The following is a 22,580-nucleotide window of genomic DNA, read 5'->3' on the forward strand; positions in this document are numbered from 1 at the left end:
TGAAGTCCTGCAGACACAAGTATGAGAAGCACTTCTTTGGAGAAGAGAGAAGATGGATGAGGAAATGGGGAAGGGCTGGCCAGATGGAGACAAGAGTTGTGGGAGGAGGTGGTCTCAGACTGGGCATTACAGGAAGAATGCCAAGAGAGTCCTACATGTTCTCTGCTTGCCACTTTTCCTGAAAGTGCTTTACTTCTGCAGGATGAGTATGCAAGTCATTTGTCACTAGGACAAATTCTAAATTAAATTGATATATTTACTTGTATTTGCTTTGAAATATGAGGCAAATAACCAACACATAATCCTTCAACACCCACAAAACTGACTGAAGCCCAGCGTTATTTTAAGATGCTTTTAAAAGCAAACCACATTAAATTTAAAGTCAGCGAATACAAAACACTTTCTGTCTAATTCAGTGAACATGTGTTCCTGCACAGCCATGGTTCTGTAAATAGAAACCAAGCAAAATGACTTGGATCAAACTGCACAACACTGTTCCAGCAAATCTTGTATACATTTGAACTTGTGCACTGGACAGGGGCAACGGGGCAGTGAGGTTAAAGAAAGACATGATATGATTTGAATATGATAAATAACTAAGAATGTACTTGTACTTTGACATAAATAAATTAGTTTTACAGATGTTTAAATATGCAAAATCTTTAATGTTAGGTTGGAAAGTTTTATATTTCAATTAAAGATATTATCTTGAAATAAAAATAGAATAAAACAGAATCTAATTTTATCTATTTATCAGTGTAAATCAATGGACAATGTGTTTTATTACAAACTTCCCATGTCATACCATTTCCTTAAAAATATAACAAACTATATTTCAATAAAACCATGTTGCTTACTTTCACTGCTTGTCTTTACTAAAATTCTCGCCTAAAAACCCATGAAGGTCATAAAAACAGAGCCTTGTTTGTAGCAGCAGTCCAGTCCTGTTTACAGACTGTCTGTGTGGGTAGACTGGTCAGGCAGATGGTTGGCTGGACAACCAGCTGCTTCTGCAGGTGTTTGCTGCCTGTTGCCTCCAGAGGTGTCCAGGAATAACGCCATGCCTTTGGGCTGTGGTGGACGACAAAGGCCTGGGGAGATAAAGGTGGAGGAGATGGACGCATGAAGGGCTGCTGTTGACTTTGGCAAGATAACGCTGTCTGAAAAAACAATTAACTGCAATATAAGTAAAAGTGATGTTGCTGAAGTTTCATTCTATTTTTTCTGGATTTATGGAAAATGTTAAAGCTGTCACATTTCAAAATATGGGGTAATTTTAATGAAAATACAGAAAAATTCAGCAAAATGAATTAATGCAAACACGTGGTCTTAAATTCCTGGAAGGACTGATTTAGACTCAAAGGAACTCTTCACACACTGAAAAAAATGTTTGGCTTAATTTACTCAATTTTATTATGCGAGTTTGTTGCACGAAATAAGTTTATTTAAATTCAAATTGAAAAAAATTGTTGGCTGAACTAATATTTTTCGAGTAAAATTAAATAGATTTTGTTAAGTAATTTTACCTCAACCTCAATGAGTAAATTCAAGTCATATTTCCTGAGTAATTTCAACTAAGTCCATTTTAAATGTACTTGAGAAAATTATGCTCACCATTATTGATTTTCTTGAGTTCATTCAAATTAATTAAATTCCTTAATTACTAAAAAAATTAATTAAATTCAGTCTAATTTAATGTTTTTAGTTCAATCTAATGAAATGTATTTAGTTTTCAGTAATTTGCCATCAGTAAATTCAATATTCAAAGAATAACAAAATGATGATGTCAAATCAAAATGACTTTTATGAACCAAATCAAATACTGTTATGTCAAGAACCCCCAGTGTGCAAATGCATAACAGCAATAGATAATCCAAGAGGCTCGGTTTGTTCTCAAAAGACCACTAAAATATTCTGCTACACTTCCATATACTAATAAGGTAATAAGACCAGATTTGTTCTCAATAAGAAGTCTCAGGAATGTAATTATGATTATCCTTTTTTATCCATTTGTACCATTCCTAGTAAACCCATCAGTAACAAAAAACATAAGCCTTACACCAGCACCGTTCATTATGAGAAAAACTCAAAACAAGTCACAGCAGAATGGTTCACAGGAAGGAAAACAAAAAACACAGATTTCCTGGCTGTGATGCAATACACTGCAGAGACTTCCAAAGAAAGTGAAACAAAATAAAGTACATTGTATGCAAGCAAATATGACTTGAGGAATATTAACGTGTTGGCCTGGAAGAGGAGAATAAACAACAGGAGTGGCGATTCTTTGTTGCTGCCCCATCAGGTAGAACAGGCTGGTTATAAGTACATTTAGGGTCGTACTCAACTATGTCTGTGCAAATACTCCCTTCGTACTCGTTCAGTGTTTCACATCACTTCCAATAACAAGGACAAAACAGCTTTGTCTTTGCAACTGTGGCTGAAGCATTCCTATGGTCCAACACTGATTTTGTTCTGCAACCCATGGACTTTGGGGCAGAGCTTATCCCCATCCAGACCCATGAGCACTTTTTGAATGAATTCGTAGTAGCGTCTCAGCTCCTTTGGGTAGGTTCAGTGCATAGATTACTCCAAGCATCACCACGCAAGCTTGGGCTGCAGATTCAATGTTGTCCAGAATTATCATCCCGTCAACAAAAATTCCAATGTCATCATATTGTCCACTCTCTCCACCCTCCTTCTTGATCACATAAAGGCCCATGGCGGCCACCTGCATGTCCCTCTGGATGTCATTTCCCTCGATGTCCTGTACATTGAGAAAGTGAAAAAGAAAAAAAGGAAAACACTTGAATGTCCTAAAATGTACTTTTTATGACTCAGTTAATACACTCTTCATCCCATATCTAAAACCCGAGAAGCTAGTTCTGATTTTATTTTTATGTATGCCTTTATTAATTTAGAGCAAAAAGCAGTGTTTCGAATAGGATCATGCGCTTTCTTGTTCAAATTTTACAGAAAAAGTCAATGGATTTGTTTCACATGACTGTACTCTAACCATGTTAGTGTGCTGCCATCAGGGAAGAGACTGAGATCATCACAATGCAGGACAAACAGGCTGAGGAACAGTTTCTACCCATGGTCCAACAAACTCCTGAACTCCAAACACCTGTCTACCTGAATGCACAATGTCACTTTCTGCTGCTTTTGTGCAGTTTTCTAACATATTTACCTTTTGCTAATGGTTCGTATTCCATTTTATTTAACTCCCATATTGTATGTGGCCTCCTTTGCAGATGTTGTCATTTTTAATATTGTTTCGTTATAGATGCACATTTGATTTTATTATTTAATGTTGATATTTATTACTTATTGCTTGTTGTTGTGCACCGTCCAGTGGAAGCTATTTACATTTTCTTCATGCCATGTATGATGGCAATGAAGCCATTCTAATTCTTGTAATCCTAAGTAGTCAGTGTTCACTTATAGAAATAAGACACCATAAGAAACATTCTCACCTCTAAACTTTTATATATTGCACTGTCACAGCAGTGTATCATTTTACACACAAAAACCTTTTGTCAGATATGACAGAGACCAGTGGCTTGTCATCCTAAAGGACATATATTCTAGAAGCTTACACATAGTTACTATCAGGAGTGACTGAAAAAAAGTGATTACAATGACTTACTATGTAATCGTAGATAAGATGTCTGTCATCCTCACCAAGGCAGAGACAAAGTGCCTTGAGAACTGCTGCCTTTTTCAGATGAACATCACTTGTAGCCTGTGTAAAGAGATTACATTGAGTGACTATGACAAGATTTGTAAACCCCTAAATAACAACAATAATTCAATTAACAACCTTCTGGTAAACTAAAACATTATACAATGACTCCTAATAGGAATGGAACGGTTTACGAAAAAGATCCGAACTGTTCGGTTCACCTGACTTGGTACACATAGATACCCTCATAATACAGTCCTCCTTGTTGCTTACAGTGTTTCTTAGTTGTGGGAAGTCCATTTCACACACTGAGAAATTCTATTCCTTGCATGACTTCACTATATCTGTCTTCTCTCAAGATAAGCAGTCCATTGACCTTAGACTTTCAATGCTGATTAATACCATTGTACAGGTGCTCTGATCTTCAGTGCCACTTCTCAGATGCTTTCATTTTTCTCTTTCTATGAATCAGTGGTTGGAATGGTTAATCAATGTAAGCAGAGATGAGTATCTGTTCAACAAGGACTCTGAGAAGGCCCTGTCCAGGCCTTGATTTGCTGCCTCCACTTCCTATGCCAATGTCATAGACACCCTCCTAACCAACACAACCTATTCCTTCCGCTCGTTCTCTGCAGCGTATGAACATTTCCTCTGCTTGAATGCCATCAAATATTGCTCAAAGGCCATGAATAGGTCATATTATACATAATCTGTGAAAACTATATATAATTGGCCAACCGCTTCATATCAGTTCATGAAAGCCTGCATGCTTGCACAAATTAAAAGGATACGCGTCATGCTTGATGCCACTCATAGTCTCACATTTCAAGATTTCAAGACCTTTATTAGTCATGAACACAATTATTTGGTATAACGCGCAGTAAAATGCATTCAGTGCCTGTTCCAGACTGAAACAATAATTAAAAATAAGAATAACAATAAAGAATAAAAGCACACAAGATAGAATAGCTTGATTGTCATCATACGTGGGGGCATGACGAAAATATAAACAGCTGCCACTGGATGATGCATTGATGACAAGCTATATTAACAACAATAAATAATAAAATCACATGTGTTTCAGTAGTGTGAATGCGTGGTAATTCTGAATAATGTCCCTAACAGCCCCTCATAGAAGGCAGTGAGTTCATAGAGATTATTCTGTAACTACAGGTGTCAAGAAGGATCACCTGAACAACATTGCAACATACTGGATGCAGAAAGGAGCACCAATGCCAGAACTTCATGGGAGAGCTCGCAATACAGAGGAAAAAGCAGCTAAGAGAGAGGCCGTCAGATGTCACAGCAAAAAGTTCACCTGTAGAACGAGCCATTATGCTTGCCATGGTGCACCTGGTAGAAAGTATCTTCCTGCTGATTTAAATGTGAAAAAGATGCATGAACTGTCTTGCCATCAACATGAGGAGCAGATTTCTTACGCTGTATATTATAGCGTATTCATGCATGACTTTAACCTGGGATTTGGACACCCGGCAAAGGATGTTTGCAGCACCTGCATTAAATTTCGGCTGAAACTGAAAGATCCAGAACTCTCAGCTGAAGAAAAATGCAGAGAATCTGCTTTATTTTTGTTACATAGGCAAAGAGGACGCCGATTTTCTGATCTGCTTAATGCTGTGGGTGAATCTTTCACCATCTCATTTGACATGATGCAGAATATGGTGCTGCCAAAGTCCCCCATTGGGCAGACTTACTATTCAAGACAGCTGTACCAGTAGGTTTTTGGTGTTGTTCGCCATCACGGCCATGGTCACAGTCAGAGAAAAGAGGACATTCATCTCTATGCATGGTTGGAGACTGAGAACAAGGACAGCAACATGGTGGCATCTGCTCTGCAGCATTATTTAGGTACAGTCGTTAGCAATGAACTCTGTAAGTATAGAGACCTGAGGCTTTTCTCAGATTCATGCTACGGGCAAAACAAGAACATTAGTTCTTGTACTTGCTATGCTTTTTGCCCTGAGGAAGCAAAAATACAACAAACTCAGAATGGAGTATACTTATCCAGTCCGTGGCCATAGTTTCATGCCCCTTGATCATGTCTTTGGTCGTTTGGAGCAAGAAATTAGGAAAAAAGACACTGGACTTTGAGGAAGACAGTTATGAGGAGTGATGAGCAGGGACGGTAGTGATGAGGGGTGATAGTGATGAGGAGGAATGATGGTGATGACGGAGGTGATGAGGCTAAGGGATGATGATGAGGAGGAGGTGTGATGAAGATGAGAAGGGATGATGAGGGGTGATGATGATGAGTGGTGATGACATGATGAATGTATTAAGTTTATAAAGTTATTTATAAATATCGGAGCATCGGAGATGCAGAGCACTTCAGCAAGGCAACTGTATGCAGGACGGTCAGAAAAGTGTTCCTGAACCTGAAACGACTTTTACCATCATAACAACATAAACCTGTCAGAGCATCAAGGAGGAGTTCCACAGGATTGCAGGTGAATGATGTAGAGATCTGTTAAATTCATTTTAAATCATATTCTGTTAATGACATTGTGCTGCAGCCTCAGATTGGGATTAGTCATTTTAATTTCTTTTAGGATTTCCCAGGCTGAATCCCAAACCGCCCCCTACACACTCACCCTACACTACCAAGTGTCACTCCAAAAGAAGTCACACTCGCAGCTGTGGAGGGCACTTTAATTGAAGGGGGAGGGTATAAATACGATCGTCAGGAATGGGACGCCCTGTCGCCTCACCGGAAAACGGAAGACGTCATCGCCATGGTAACACAAAGACGCCTACTGTCATGGCTGTAGCGCTGTGGCACAGGTTGCAGGCAATGATGTAGGGGCTACATTCTGCTTCAAATAATTTGAAGTCATCCCACATGTTTTCCAATCCTATTATCTGGCATTTCAAATCCAACAAATGAATGAATGAATAAATGAATTCTGTCAGTTGTGTTCAAATTTTAAGGTGTCAGGGGGTGCACAATTAAATCAAACGTCAGCAGAGAAGAAGATTTGTTTCTTTTGTTTTATCTTTTTACACCACTCTTTTTGTGATGTTCTGTCAGTGTGAAAAAGGCGTGGGAGAAATAATGGACGCATGTGGAACTTACATCAATATGTTTGTTTCCTCCTCCATTTCGACGTCCACTCTCCCTCCACACTACGCGGTTTGGGACGGCCCTTAATATGGAGGACCCTCCACGGGAACGCGCAAACGGAGGGGTAGTGTGTAGGGATAGTGTGTAGGGGGCGGTTTGGGATTCAGCCCCAGTGTGATTGGCTGCATAGATGCACACACATCCCCATCACAGCTCCCTCAGTTGTCCTTTCTCAGTTGGCATGAAAAGACCATCTGTACACATCTAAATGGAGATGCCAGGCTTCCAATGTAACCGTACACTCAAGGAAAAAACTTTCTCTCTGGGTACTGTGCATTTTCCATGGTTCATCTCCAAAACAATCCCCCAACTCTACCTACAAGCTGCTGGAATTCTCAGTGTTTTAGAGCACATTCATCTATATTGTTTTGTACTGACTATATTATACCTTAGATTAATTCATGATCTTTGTATTCTTTTTATTTTAATTATTAAAGCAACTATTAAAAATAGTCAGTCATGTTGGTCTTGAGTTTTGCCGCTTTGAGTTGGTATGTGCTTTAACTGATATTCTAGCATGACAAAAACAAGTTGTAATTTCCCAAAACGAGAGAGAATAGTAAAGTCTCTCTCATCCCCTGTTTCTGTTATCAGGTCAGGCCAACCCAGGTTCATAGGAGACATATCCTTCTGCCATGAAAAATAACACCAGCTGGGGCGTCCATGAAGGATTAGATAGAATGCCCTGATGTTCCAACACAAATAATAACTGACACTGCATCATCTACTGGACTGCCCAGTCTATAAAAATTATAGTTGAAGGATTCTAGTTAGCCAAGAGATCCTCAGACAAAATTTGATCAGTATTATAAAAACTTATATGTAGAGTAAGAAATTCAGTTACTTTTCTCAGCAGTGGCAAGCAACTCAGACCAGTAAAATGAGAGATATTTTTCTAAGTAATGAAGATAAATTTTCATACATAGGTTGTCTTGCTGATGCACACTTTCACTCCAACTTGAGAGCTTCACAACACAGAACCTACCCCAAACATGGGTAAACTTGCAGCCGAGAAATGATGTTAAGCATCTGGCTCTGGATAATGGGAATACAAGCCGAATGTACTTAAATATACGATTCCTTTTTGCACCTTATCCTGCATCCTACCTATTCAGTTCCTCAGTAAATGCTGAACCTGTTTGGCCCTCGACATAGACCCAGGCCATGTCCACATGTATCCGGATATTTTTAAAACCGAATATCCGCCCCCCTCCGTTTAGGAAAAAATCTGCGGCCACACGTCTCCGTTTTCTACAAAAATCTCCGTCTACATGTATCCGGAGCGGCGGCGGATTCTCCCGTGTCGAACATGCCGAGGACGTGGAATGGTTGTCAGGTGCAAAATAGCGGAAGTCACAGCAGTCCTCCTTCTCCGATGCTCTTCGAGGTGAAGCAGTAAATGAGCTTGTAAGATCAAACAAGCAAAAAGCGCCTGTAGTAATGTTGAAACCAGCACACTTTTGAGCGTGTCCATTCTGCTCCGATTGTCTACAAAGGTCAGGCAGTGTCGTCTGCGCTCCGAAAACTCCGGTTATGTCTGTCCACACGTAAACGCACACCCGGGGTTTTTCCCCAAATCTCCACTTTGGCCGGAGTTTTCAAAACCTCCGTTTTCAGAAGCAAAAACCTCCGGTTACGTGTGGATGACAGGCTGAATCGGAGAAAAATATACGCGTTTTCAGACTTATCCGGATACGTGTGGACAGGGTCCCAGTTTTAAATTTTGGTCCCCCGTGTCATTGAGTTTAACACCCCTACTCTAAGAGGAGAAATTGACTCAAACTTTACCACCAAAATAAACCTCAAAAAAAAAAAAAGGCTGAGAATCCCTTCACTTCAATTTGTCACCCATCTGTAGTATTATAAAATACCCAGAACAGGTGTAAGGGATTTCATTGCAAGATGATTTCTTGTTTTTTCTGTACACTTCTGTCACAACAATTGACTGCAGTATGATGAACACCTTTAAAGAGACTGAAAGATGCATTTGTATGATTCTTTACATGTCATCTCTATTTATAATGAGTGGCTTATCATCCCACCTTAAGGTGTGCATATTCAGAGTCAGCACAAACAACTTTGAATCAAAGATTGCTCAAATGTTGAATTGTCTGCTTCATGCAAGGAACACTTGTCTTCAAACTAAACAAGAAGAACTAGGTTACAAAAATAGCTTAAAAAACAAGCATGACCATTGAATAGAATATTCCCTAGTCGATGAATGTTCCTCTCCTTCTAAAGTTCTTCATGTAAAGTTGGTCTATGTGCTGTTTGTGTTACGGCTGGTGGCTGGAGAACCCAAGCGCAGACTCACATAAACTAGCAGACACGTGGATAATTGAAAGGGATTTATTAACCGAAAAACTAAACTAATACATAACAGAGAACAGAACTAGAGGGACAGAATCAAACCAAAACTATGAAAACTCTACAAGCAAAACTCACCAACACTAGAATACAACACAATAGAACCAACACCAGGAATACAAAAACAGAGATCTACAAACCAAACAGCATTGACAAAACGGAGCTAAGGAGAGGTACTCACACTAAGGGAAACTAACAACCGAAGGAGCAAACAGGCTGAGGTAAATCCAAAACAGACAGGAGCACAACAGAGTCCAAGAGGGGGGAATCCACAAAGGGAGGGGAGCAGAAGTGTCCATAAACTGAAGCAGTCCAGAGGTGGTAGGTTTGGTGGAGAACAGCATCTATGATCCGACAGAGTGAATGAGCAACGTTTAAGAAATGAGCAGGAGATATTGCAGCAGGTGAGCTGATTACTGCAGGTGACTCACACTGCAGTAATCAGCTGAGTATGGAGAGCAAGACAAAGGGACAAGAGAAACAAGAGGGAGAGGTGACAGACAGAGGGAGCCAAAGGGAGAACTGATCAAAACAGAACAGACAGATACAGGATTGAATGACAAGGAAAGAGGGAAAAGGAGGAAGGCAAGAGCTAGAAGCAGGGATCATAACCGTTTGCTAAGTGTGTCAATAAACTTTTTCTCCAGGGATAAATTGCCAGTGTCTGTCCTGATGATTTCTCTCTGGCAGTTCCAACAAGGGGAGAACAGATACATCAGTTAAACTGAGGCCCATACATTGATGCTGATACTTGCAGATATTTTTTCTTCCTTCTTTTTTCTGTGTCTATGTTTTTACACTGTAAATCTCATCATTAAAGGCATTCCATAAAGGTGCAGTAATGTCAAACACAAAGAGACAGATGCACAGTCATGGCCACTTTAGAACTGCCAGTTAACCCAACCTGAATGTCTTTCAACTGTAGGGGGAAGACCCACTCTGGCAAAAGGAGAACAGGCTAAATCAGAAAGGCTTCAGCCGACCAGTAGTTTCAAACCCAGAGCCTTCTTGCTGTGATGCAACACTACTAACTACTGCACAACCATACCACACCTAGGACATGTAATTGGGGCACGAATACACAAAAGCACGCACACACACACACCTCCCCCATACATTCCTCAGATGACCTCTGCCATTGCAGCTGCATTCCCCCATGGGACATAGTGTTTCCTATATCTGTACTGCCTCACTGAAGCGACTGTGAGGTGTTAAACAGCGGCCATACCTGTAGCTACTTATCAAGAAGCTGCTTTGTTTCTTGATGCCAAAAGCTGTTTAGATGATAAATGCATTTGATTCATGAAGTCTTTTGTTGATATTTTTATCACGATTCCCCTGGGAGCTAGCTGAACAGAATCAAGAGACCGTTTCATCATTGACAAACAGGGGTCAAAGTGTCCCGAGCTTGCTTTGTGGAACGCTACTTCTTAGAGGCTCCTCTCAGAAGAGTATATAGAGCATTCATTAGCATACTGGGATGATAAAATATGTGACATTACTAGCTACTTGGTGGAGATCAGCCCTTCTCTGATCATTCGCTTACAGTCAAGACAGTAGAAAGAATCCCAGAGAAGCCAAGACAGATGCTCTGCATCTTAAAAAAATGAAAAAGCACCATGTTAAAAGTAAAATCTTTTGCTTCACTTTAGTATTCACCAGCTTACGCAGATCGCAGATCAGAAGTGACATTTTAATGCCCAGTTACCAATTGTGTACAAGGGTAGACTGTGCAGACCTTCAAACAATTCTTATCAAATAAATCCATCCATCTATTGCTGTTGCTTATTCTGGGGTATGATGTAGTGTAGATGTAGGTATGATGTGGTAGCATAACTACGGTGGCCGACAGGGGCAAACACGCTGCAAACCGCAAAAGCGCTGCAAACACAGAAATGATCCAAAAACCAAAAACTCAGAAACGCAAAAAACACATGCAAGAAAAAAAATGCTGCAAGAGAAACATGCTGCAATCACAGAAACGACACAGAAGCAGACTTGCAAAATCACAAAACAGATGCAAATGAAAAATGCTGCAAATCTATAAAAACACACACAAACCCCCAGAACAACCGCAACAGAAAAACGCTGCAAATTCAATCCACAACGGAAGTGCACCAGACACGAAGGAGAAGAAGGAGAAGCAGAAGAAGAAGAAAGTGAAAGTGTCTGATATTTTTTAGTGTGAAAAGGTACGTTTTCATTTAGTTTTAGCATCATGTTTTACTTGGCTGGCATCTTTTATCTACCAGTACAGCATCAAACCAGCCACTTCCACTCAGCACATACTCAGTGAACACAAATAAACAAGTTGGGTTTTTTTGTTTTTTTTTACAAACATTTGAAGAATTCTCCTGTAAAGTGAAGAGATCACCCAGATCACAGCAGCAGAGTGACTAAACATCTGCTCAATCCCAGACAGGGAACTTAGAGTGTGGCTGAGTTATTGGTGAAGTTCAGGACTTTAGTAAGTCATTGTAAGTGGAATGCTGAGAACTTTTGGCAGGTGCTGCTTTTGAATTCACTCAATGAACACTTAAAGGATCAGCTACTTCATGTAACGAACCTGCTGACTTTGATTCTCTAATTTCTCTAGCTATTAGACCTGACAACTGCCCGCAGAAGCAGCACAGAGAAAGAGCTGGCCATGTGGCTCCTATCACTTCTCGTTCAATGCACCAGTGCACAGGGCCCCGCCTCGTGCTGGACTGTCGTAGCTAACATTAGCTCTGGTGCTAACAGCAGCATGTTTTGAGGTGATACCGTTGGCTTGAAGTGCTGCAGTGATCAGAAAACTCTTTGTTGCACAATTTGCAAACAACCACGCTTTTATCCAAGCTAACATCAGGAAGATTTTTAAAAGAAAACTTTCCTCCCAACAATCACAATGAGTCTCATCTTCCTTCACTGTTCACCAAACCTCCTTATGCCAGTGTTGCCAACTCCTCAGTAAGGAAAGCAGCTATTGGCTGTACTAAAAGTTGCTACAAGTCGCTAAATGATGTCATCGCATAATTTGCATAATTTTCTGTTTGTATGTACTTGTCATCAACGTTGTAAGAGAGAAAAATAACATTGTGGGAAAGACAAAAAAAGAGTGTAAAACACCCAAAATATGTTTTTGAACTTGAGGCTAAATGCAGTAATTTATTTTAGTATGACAAAGAAATATTTTCATTTACATTCCACTCTGTAAGCCAGAACGGGATCTGCAGCGGCTTTGCGCATGCGCAATTTACTTGCCATCTGGACGGGGAGGGGTGTGTGTGAGTCTCCTATCATCAGACAGTGGGACTGTTGTGGGCTTACTAGACTGACTGCCTTTGAGTGCTTTGCGACGGGGAGGAGCTCACAGCAGCACCTGCTGCTTGTTGAGGACAGTATCTGTAGAACAATCCAAGATATCATCTTAGAGACTCTGAGATATCATCTGAGAGTATCAAAAACACCAGAGAAAGTCGCTAGATTTGTTGTTAGTCACTTTTGACAAAAAACAGTCGCCAGAAGGATTGGAAAAGTCTCCAGATTTAGCGAGAAAATACTGCCTTAAGGTCCTTACACACCGGGAGCGATGCGAATAAACGATGCGAAATTGCGAAATATTCGGATGCGAGTTTTGACGCACCTGTCCATACATATCAAGCACGATGCGTTTTTGCGACTTTCCGAAGGGGAGGAAGACGTTGCCGTAATGTATTTCCACCTCTTCTTCTGTTTTCCACCTGCCTGGCCACTCCTCGTCATTTCTCCCTCCTCTCTCTTCTTTCTCACATACGTGTCCCTCAAATTCCTCCACATCTTCTTCACTTCTTCAACTATAAAGTATGAATAATAATAATATCTACCATATGCCACAGATACTAAAAGCAGAAAACACAACACCGGACGGATTATTTTCAGTTCTGATTAGATGCGTTGCGATGTCTTTCTGTCTTGATATCATGTACTGTAATGTGAGTCGGGGCCAGTACCGGGTAAGCACAACATTAAACTATAATCCATAAACGTAAGGTAACAACCGAGACCTAATTGATGACCGTGACATCAACGCAATTGACAGTGAAACGTATGTTGTATGCCTGTGAATGGGACGTCGCAACAACACGCAATCTGATTGGTCAGAAGTGGTCACGAAGAATGCGAAACTTTAGAAAAATCGACCATGATCCGAAAAAATAAATGCCGCAAAATCGCTGAGCGAGAAAACGTTGCCGATGTGAACGCGTGTATTGACAGGATACAGGTTCGAAAAAAAATACTGACGTCTGAAAAAAACGCACGTAAAAAACGCACCCGGTGTGTAAGGACCTTTATGCTCTGAGGAGAGCCCAAGAGATAATAAGAGTTGCGACACTCCCATAGGGTGCCGTTGTACGCTTTCTTCCAGTCTATTTCCAGGTTGTGGAGGCTTGTTTAGTTCCTAGCACCGCTTCGACAGTGATAGCCACCGTTCATTTGCACTGCAGGTTGTTGAGTATATGTGGAGGTAAGTTGATGAAATGCCTACCTCTTTTGAATTGTCAACTGCCTATATTTTATCAGAGGCTCTTTATGATGCATATGCTGAGCTTTACTTGTATTTGCGCAGCGTAATTATATATATTTTTTATCTTGGTAGACGACCGAATTTCTGCTACTTTTTTTTAGCTCGACTCTGCTGTTAGCTGTGAAGTTATCTCCAGGGATATATTGACGGATTAATTGTTGATGAGTCGCTACCTCTTTTTAATTTTAACGTCTTTATATTATATCAGAAGCCCTTTGTGGTGCATACATTTATCTGTATTTGTGAATATTGGCAGATGACCGACTTTCAGGCATTGCCATGTGCTTGTTAGCTCTTCTTTGAAAGCTACCTAGCTACATCGCTACCTCTTTTTAATTGTCAAGACTACGTCCTTTATATGAGACCCTTTATAATGCATAAACTTATACTTGTAAGTATTTAACAAATATATTTATTAATATCTATCGTATCTATCTGCCAGTATCCCGAGAGCCCTCACTGAAGACATGAAGACCCTCATCAAAGAGTACTAAGTAAGTACATGGCAACCTGCATTCTTTACATCAAAATGTTTTGAATTTATTATATACAGATTACAATTTGATGTTTACATCAACTAATTCAACAAATAATCAGACTCAAAATTGATTACTATGTACATTACAGAATTTTGGACAACAAAATGGTACTAAAAGATTGAAAATTGATGTACAACTGATGCACACAAAATAATAATAATAACAATAATAATAAATAATAATAATAATAATAATAATAATAATAATAATAATAATTAATAAAAATAATAAACAAAATTTCTGGGTTTTTTTCTAGGCGAGGAATTAGAGGCTTACAGATGCACAACACATTTTAAATCATTTTCATCCCTCATGGTTGCTGGTGCTGGTGCCTGCTGCTGGTGCCTGCTGGCGGCGACTGAGGCTGTGGCCACTGAGGGACACTGGATTCTGCAGGCAGTATGCTTGGATTTGAGAGGCCGAGTATGTCCATGACAACGAGAAAGGTATTTGGCAGTGGCCTTACTGTTGTGACCTTCGGTGAGGAAGTCTGCCCAGTTTTTGTTGCCTTTTTTGTCTGACTCTTGCTGCCAAGGTGTCCCTTGTCACGGATATTTATCTTCCTCTCAGCCCTGATGCACTTCGATTGAATTCTCAAGCTCAGCCTGATGTAAGTTGTCACAATATTTTTTTTCAACTCATGGCATGAGGGAAGGTTGCTGTTCAGACTCATGGCCTCTCTTTCCAGCTCTGCCACGACATTGGGGGATTCCATGAGGGATTCATTCGTGACCGAACGGAACAGCTGCTCCACATCCTTCAAGAGAGTGAAGACTTCATCCGATGGCCGGCATAATGCACCCTTTTTGAACTCTTTCATCTCCAGCAACACAGCTCTCTGACTTGTGACGTTGGCAGGTGCTTCAACCAGTGCACAATTGCATTCCTTACAAAGTGAGAAGCTGATGACCCTCTTCACTATGTATCTTGCCAGGTGGTAAAGTACACAGGAATCTGTCTTTGTGAAGTTAGATGGTGACGGGTCTGCCAGCTGCTCAAGTCTCACAATATCAGAGGCATTGCAGATGCTGGTTTGGATGTCCAGGAAGTCCACCATGTGGTCTGCGGCATCATCCTGATAACTGCCTGTATGATTGGTCGGGAGGAACTGCCCTACAGTGACAGCCCGGAGTCCATAGTGGAACTCCACAGGTGTCGGAACAGGGTTCCTCTATCGAATGCAGGAGAAAGTATTTTCGAGGCAGTCTTGAGTGAACCTGCTTGTAAGTACAAATTTGTGCCCTTTACTCAACAGGTCCTGCTGGACCTCCAGTATTGTTTTTGTGGCCATCACCAGGCCAGTCTGGACTGGCTTCCAGCTTCCCTGGGGACCAATCTTTAGGCCCCGAAAAAGATGGATGGGGTCCTGGAGGAAACTGATGGCTTTTTCATACTCTTCCATCTTTAATTGACTGAGGGCGGTGACAACATGCCGGGATGACATGAGGTCAAACCAGTGGTCCACCCTCTCCAAAAACCATGATGTTGTCAGGTAGGACTCTGATCTGCGCTCCTCCTTCACCATATAACTCAGAGCGGCACTTGTAGCTTTGCTGAAGACATGCATTGCTGAACTAACCTTCATTTTCTCAAAATGGCCAGGCTCTAGGATACCCCTGGATAGACTGGGTGCCAGCTTAAGTGCCATGCTCTCTTGGAAGGACACTAAATCCTTTAAAGGGGCAACAGAGACCGCACTGGATGGCAAGTGCTCCTTTTCCACCACATCCTGTGGTATGGTGATGATGTGACCACGAACAATAGCACTCTTTAAGTTCTTGACAAGATGAGGAACATCGGGCATGAAATAAAGGCGCTTGTCTGGCACAACAGGATGCTGGATCCATGGCTGGTCATATGTCACCCCAAAGGACTTCCACATTGCTCTGTTGGGGCTCCCCATGTCTGTGGTAACATTCAGCCCCACAGATGCAGCGGGTTCAACAATGCTGACTACGATGGGCTTGTAAACTGCGCCATCGGTGGAATTGCCACTATAGTGGTAAGCCACAACTTGTTTCCACGGTGTTGTTGCTCCAGCCAGCATAAACACCAGTGCATGTGTGACTTGTCCTTTGTGTTCAGGCAGCGTTACATCACCAAAGAGCCGTACTGTCCCCATGTGGAGCTCCACACCAGGAGTAATGGCCATCTCATCCAAGGAGAGTACACATTCTCTCTCCATTTCAGTCAGAACATCTGTCTTCAGCTTCAACATCTGAAACACCTCCCCCAAAACTCCTGGCTCCAGATTTACATGCTGCATCCTCCTTTGCAGCGTGTGAATGTTTGGCAGTGGAATCTGCATTTGCTGGAGGGTTTTATAACCAGTGGTGCCAGTGGTAAACCATATTTGAATTGCTTTTTTAATTGTTTCCTTTCCCCACCGAATTCCTCTCTTTTTTAGCTGTCCCAGGGCTCTAATTTGGTCTTTTGTGAAAATTTCTGTAAACTTTTGATTAGCTAATTTGTTCTTTTTCATTTCAGAATTAAGTTTTTTGTTGTTTAAGAGCTCTCTCTGCTCTCTTTCTCATTATTTTTTCCCTTTTTGAGTTGTCTCATTAATTTTTCGACAGTTGCCCTATCAGTCCCTTGCAGTGTGGTCCCTGGAGCATCTGGCCCTGGTGTTGTGGTGTCATCATTGCTGGCCCCTGACTGACTCGCCCTCTGCAAACTCATCCCTGGATCACCTGCCTTTGGGAAACTGGCGTCTCCTGTCATGTCCCTTGCCACCTCAATTTCTCCCTCAATATCTGTAACAGTAACAAGGTAATCATGCTGTTATATGCATTTTGCATTTACATTTGCACCTACTGTCATTTCCAATTTAAGGGTGCACTACACTCCTATAGAATATAAATGAATCCAGATGCATTAAGTATGGAATTACTGTAACATGAATAAAATCATCCGTCACTAGGGCACCGCCATGTAACAATAATCTATCTGGTGATATCTTAAAGTTGGTTTTCCTCTTTTATTGTATCCACAGTCCAATTATTGAAATGTATTTAATCTTTTTAGATCACTAAAAATAAACACATCTGAAAACACATATATGAACAGAGGTTTATGGTTACAAGATACAAGGTTATGGTTGTATACTTTGTTTTTTTTGCCTTTTGTCGTTTTTCTTTGCAGTCTGTTTTCACCTATAACTCCAGAGTGGAGAACAGCAGAGCGGAACCAACCCCTTCTTGTTACCAGATAGCATCTTGTAGAAACATGGCGGTGCTCTAGTGTCGAAAAGACAATACACTTTTTAGTTTTTTTGTTTTTAGTAACTTGCACATTGGGTAAGAAAGCGAGCTCATATTGTTTAGCATTCCATGCATTAATTTCCTTCGGAGTGTAGTCTATCCTTGGATTACTTGACATGGGAAATGTTGTTAGTTGCATGTATCGTACCAAAGTTTAACTTGCAGTATGTGTGATCCATTACACTCAGGGTTGGAGGCACCCTTTCAAAAGGGAGTTTCCTCCTCTTCGGCTTAGGCCGATGAATGAAGACTGTTGGAACAGCATCTGGCCTCAACCTTAATTTGCCTCCTGCTTTTGTGGCAGTGAATTGGTCATCCTCAAAGTGTACCTGTAGGTAGGTTTGTAAGATCAGTTTCCATTACAATTCAAATGTCATCAAAAAGTCATAATCTGTGATGCTCTTTGAAGTGCTAGCAAGTAATGTCCCTTCTGTGAATGTTACCTACATGACATAGTTTTTTGTTGTTGCTGGCCCCTGTCATTTGCAGGTTTTTTCGCCTGACCATTGCCATCCATTTTTTCTGCCGTTCTTGGTCCTTGGGAAACCCATACATACGGTAACCCTTCTCGGACCGATTAGAGCACCCAAATGCTGCACAGCCAACCATGGTATGACCACTGATCTATAAAAAAGTTAGGTGTAACCAGTCAACCATGATACCATTGAACATCACAAAGCTTGTGATGAGTTTTCCCTAACCAGCCCTCTGACTTTTGTGAATAGGTAAGAGATCAGGATTCATGACTAATAGAGGTAATAAGGTAATTGCATGTTTGCAACATTATAATACGCTACCCGGTGTGCAAAGTGTTGAATCTGTTCTCTCCCTATTTTACTTCATCTACTTTTTAGTGTCCAGGACACACATGAAGAGGATGTCTCCCCACACACAAGTCATTTGATTATTTTTTTTATTATTTCAAAAATAATAACATGTTGTTGTTTCTCCCATTGTCAATAAAACATACTATTTCATTCATCAAAGCATAATGAGTTGTTATTCTTGAATATATATTTTGTGCATGTCTTAAAATGGTTATAGTGAGTCAACTCCTGCCTCATCAGAAGTGGCTGGACACTATCTGCTGAATGGACTGTTGTTACTCTGCTTTTCAATAACTCCCAGACTACGGGTAAGTGAATCAGAGAAATATAGACATTGTCTGGAAATACATTAATCCAGCTGGGCAAAAATTAACATCTTCAATCATCTTACATTTCTGTGTAAAAGTCCATTTTCCATGCTAACACGAATGTGAAACATTCCCTCCAAAACCCCAAAAGTGTCTTTAATATGTCACCTTACGGCTCAAAATGTAAAACTGACATTTACATACATACTCCAATGAATTAATAATCAAACAAGTACTTGGAGGTGTGATTTTATTCCTTTTTTACCGTGAAATCGCCGCTCTCAGTCCCATAGAAGGAAATGACAGCGCTGCCTGTTTGGAACTATTCAGGCTTACATGAACCACGTGACCGCCCCGCTGCGAGAGCATGAGTGTCGCTACTCTTACTATCTCTAGGGCTCTGGCTCTGAGTATCTTCTTAACTGCAGACCATAGACTGTATGCTGGAGACAGACTTTAGATTCATTACCTCCACCTACTGGGCTGGAGTGTTCATCAGTGTTACTGGTGTGCCGCAAATTAGGGAACTGAGAAAGGTGCGATTACATGCATTAATTTATTTAACGCGTTATTTCAGCTTAATTAATCGAAAGTTGAAGTTCCAGCCCTAATCCTAATGTGTGTGTGTGTGTGTGTGTGTGTGTGTGTGTGTGTGTGTGTGTGTGTGTGTGTGTGAGAAAATACATCTGTGGAATCTCATTAGTAGGGATAAGGTGAATAATATGGACAATATTGAAAATCATTTAATGATTTTGCCCTGAGTTTCAATCAATTCTGTTGTACAGTCTGACACAAAAAATGGGAACTTTTTAACAATCCAATAAAAACAAGAGTGATGAAAAAAATATTTTATTCGTAGTAATTGAAACCTTCAAACATGCCATTTAAGAAACAATGATGGAATTTAAATTTTTTAAAAATGACTTCCTGTAGATGGCGTCCTCCTTGTACGAATACATTCTTGAAATCTGCTGTTGAGATTCCTCATTGACCGCTGCAACATCTCAGCTGGGATACTGTGAATTTCATCCTGAATTCTCTGTTTTAACTCATCCAGAGTTCTTGGTCGAGTCGTGTACACTTTACTCTTGATATAGCCCCAGGTAGATTTCAAGAATGCATTCGTACAGGAGGACGCCATCTACAGGAAGTAATTGTTAAAAAAATGAAAATTCCATCATTGTTTCTTCAATGGCATGTTTTAAGGTTTCAATTACTATGAATAAAATATTTTTCTTCCATCACTCTTGGTTTTATTAGATTGTTAAAAAGTTCCCGTTTTTCTGTCACCCTGTATATAGTATATCTCAGACTACATTTTCGCCAAGAGCAGAGATTTCCCAGAGTTTGTTGTGATTGCCTGGTAACCATACTGGGATTACATCTTCACCATTACCATATGAAACACACTATCAACCTTCTCATCTGACTTTTGCGATAGAGGCTGAGCTTTGAAGTGAACTTTTATAAATGGGCTGTGGAGTGGCACAGCTCTTAAGAAACTGGAATATGCAAAGAATGAATTTTTGTCAGAAGGAAATGAGGATGTTACAATACAGAAAGAGTAACGCAGGAGGCGCCTGGCGGGGCCTCTCTGATGGGCCGAGCAGAGTGAGATCAGCGAGGAGGAGACCGCTGACTCCATGGATAATCCTACGCCCAGTAGGGTGAAGGTACTGAAGGTGAGCTCCAGAAAAGGGGCGAAGAAGGATGTACAGGATTTTTTTGTATTGGATGTATCCAAGAGGAGGCAGAAACCTGCATTCAAAGAGTGGATTAAAAAGTGACTGCAGAAGTTGAAACCGGGTAGAGCTGGGGAGCTGTCTGAGTATCAGCGAGCTGTACCTGGGTAACCACGATCGACTGGGAGACCTTTTTTGAAGGTTCCTACCTGAAGGATTTATTTGGACTGACCAAGAAGGATTTCGGATATCGGTACAACGCCTGTGGGTGCTGAACTCCCCGTAGCTGAATACGATGTGAGGGAGGCGCCCCAGAAGAAATACAAAGGCCTAAAATAACAGGCTGACCTGTATGCTTGCTCACTGCTGAACATTTAGTTAAACTAATAATCAACCACTGTGTTATCCCAAAGTTTTGGGTTGATGTTACCAGAAAGAAGGAAAGGAAAGAAATGTCTGTTTCTGGATCCCAAGAAGGGGGTGTTGTGAAGCACGGAGATATGGGATCCCAAAACCAGCCATTTATAGGGGCTGACTGGGATCTCATCGAAGGGGGTGTTGTGAAGCATGGAGATATGAGATCCCAGAATCAGCCACAAAGGGGAGACTCTGACAGAACAACAGCTAAATAAGGGAACATTGTGATATTATAACCTGTGATTTAGGATCAAATTATGCCATAACCTAATGAATGAGTTTGAACTAACCAAGTGTCTATTCTTACATTCTTTAATGTTGAAACAGTGTAGGAGTCAGAACAGCAGCTCACTGTGAAAAGTGATGTTTTTGATAGATTTGACTAAAATGAGGAACTTATGCTTTATGAAATGGGAATGATTATAAGAGTTTTGATAAATGTTAAAATAAGATGGTTTTAACTTTGTATTGAGGTGAGAAGTCACGAGTTAAGTGAACTGGGGTCAAGTGTTCACAGTAAGGGTCACTCGACTCAAAATAGATTGGTTTCTTTTAATAAGTCTGTACACATTGTGTAAAAGATTGCACAATGGGATGCCAGCGACAGTTAGAGGCTGACATCTGCTTTTCCATTTCCTGATCAGGAGCCTGTGCTGAGCTGCAGACAGGAGAGATCGGGGGGGGGGGGGGGCAAGATGGGCTGTCTGGACAGTCCAAAACAGACAGTTTCAGTTCCTTAAAAGTGGAGGTGATCATGCGGTCAGTGTATGGGGCAAGTGTGCGAGTTGGGAGGGGGTAAAGATACAGTAAACTATAAATTACATCTGATCGAGATGCAAGCTGGGAGTCGTTGGGTGATAGTCGCTTGATGCAAACCAGGGTAGAAATGCACTGAGCAAAGGGGATTTTACCACGTAACTCGGACGGGGAATTCAACATGATCTGCAAAGGAATAACTGTTCTGATGGAACTATGGATTAAAGGAATTGCTCTTTCTGCATTGAGGATTACAGAACTATGATCTGGAAATAATGCTGTCTGAAGGAACATTACTGAACTCTATTTTCCATGTGAGGAATACTGGACCAAACAACAAAAATGGATATATGCAGATCTAAATCTGGTCGGACCCCCGTCCACTTCCCCCTGGGCCCCGGCGGGTCTTAAACACTTGTCGGGTTTCAGGTGAGCAGTTGACTACGGCCAAGCCGGATGCTCTCTCCCTCTAAATTATGTAATCTGGGTGAATATTACTTCTCTTTTATGAAAGCATAGTTCCACTTATGAGTCGTGTTAAACAATTGGAAGAATATGAATGTTTGATTATTTGTCTGATGATTTATTGGCTATGCTTTTGCCCTGCTAAAACTATATTAATAAAGCATTATTCTGCAATTAAAGACAACAAATTGCAAGTGCTATTTTTATCCCTGAATGAATACTTATACATCTAGCTCTGGATGTAAAAAGTCACATTACTGCGTGCATAACAATAGTAGAGGTTCTGAAAGGTTACCTAGTCATAGGGGTCAGGTTGGCCCAGTATAAACATATCCTAGAGGTTGTCTATATGTCCATAACCTCTGAATAAACCTAGCAACTTAACAAGTGCAAGATCTATGAGAGGAAAAGCTGCCGTTAACAGGTGTGTCTGGTGATTAAATTTAACTATACCGAAGTGGCTACTCGGTTAAATTAATTATCAGAGGAAGCAGGGATAGGCATCTGGATGAAGGCAGTGAGACAGCTAGGCGAATTTTCCTCGTCTACCAGCTTAACAGTTCTGCAGCATCCCTCTGAGTAAAATCTC

General features: G+C 40.8%; 1 long non-coding RNA gene across 1 annotated transcript; it reads right to left on the bottom strand.

Moving 5' to 3' along the window:
- Positions 1-1,739: 1,739 nt before the first annotated feature.
- Positions 1,740-9,589, bottom strand: LOC127535696 (uncharacterized). Its single transcript, XR_007944552.1, has 3 exons — positions 9,373-9,589; positions 3,647-3,742; positions 1,740-2,764 (listed from the first exon to the last, which is right to left on the bottom strand). It is a non-coding gene; the product is annotated as an uncharacterized LOC127535696 (long non-coding RNA).
- Positions 9,590-22,580: the final 12,991 nt, after the last annotated feature.

Source organism: Acanthochromis polyacanthus, chromosome 10, assembly GCF_021347895.1.
Source record: "Acanthochromis polyacanthus isolate Apoly-LR-REF ecotype Palm Island chromosome 10, KAUST_Apoly_ChrSc, whole genome shotgun sequence".
NCBI lineage: Eukaryota > Metazoa > Chordata > Actinopteri > Pomacentridae > Acanthochromis > Acanthochromis polyacanthus.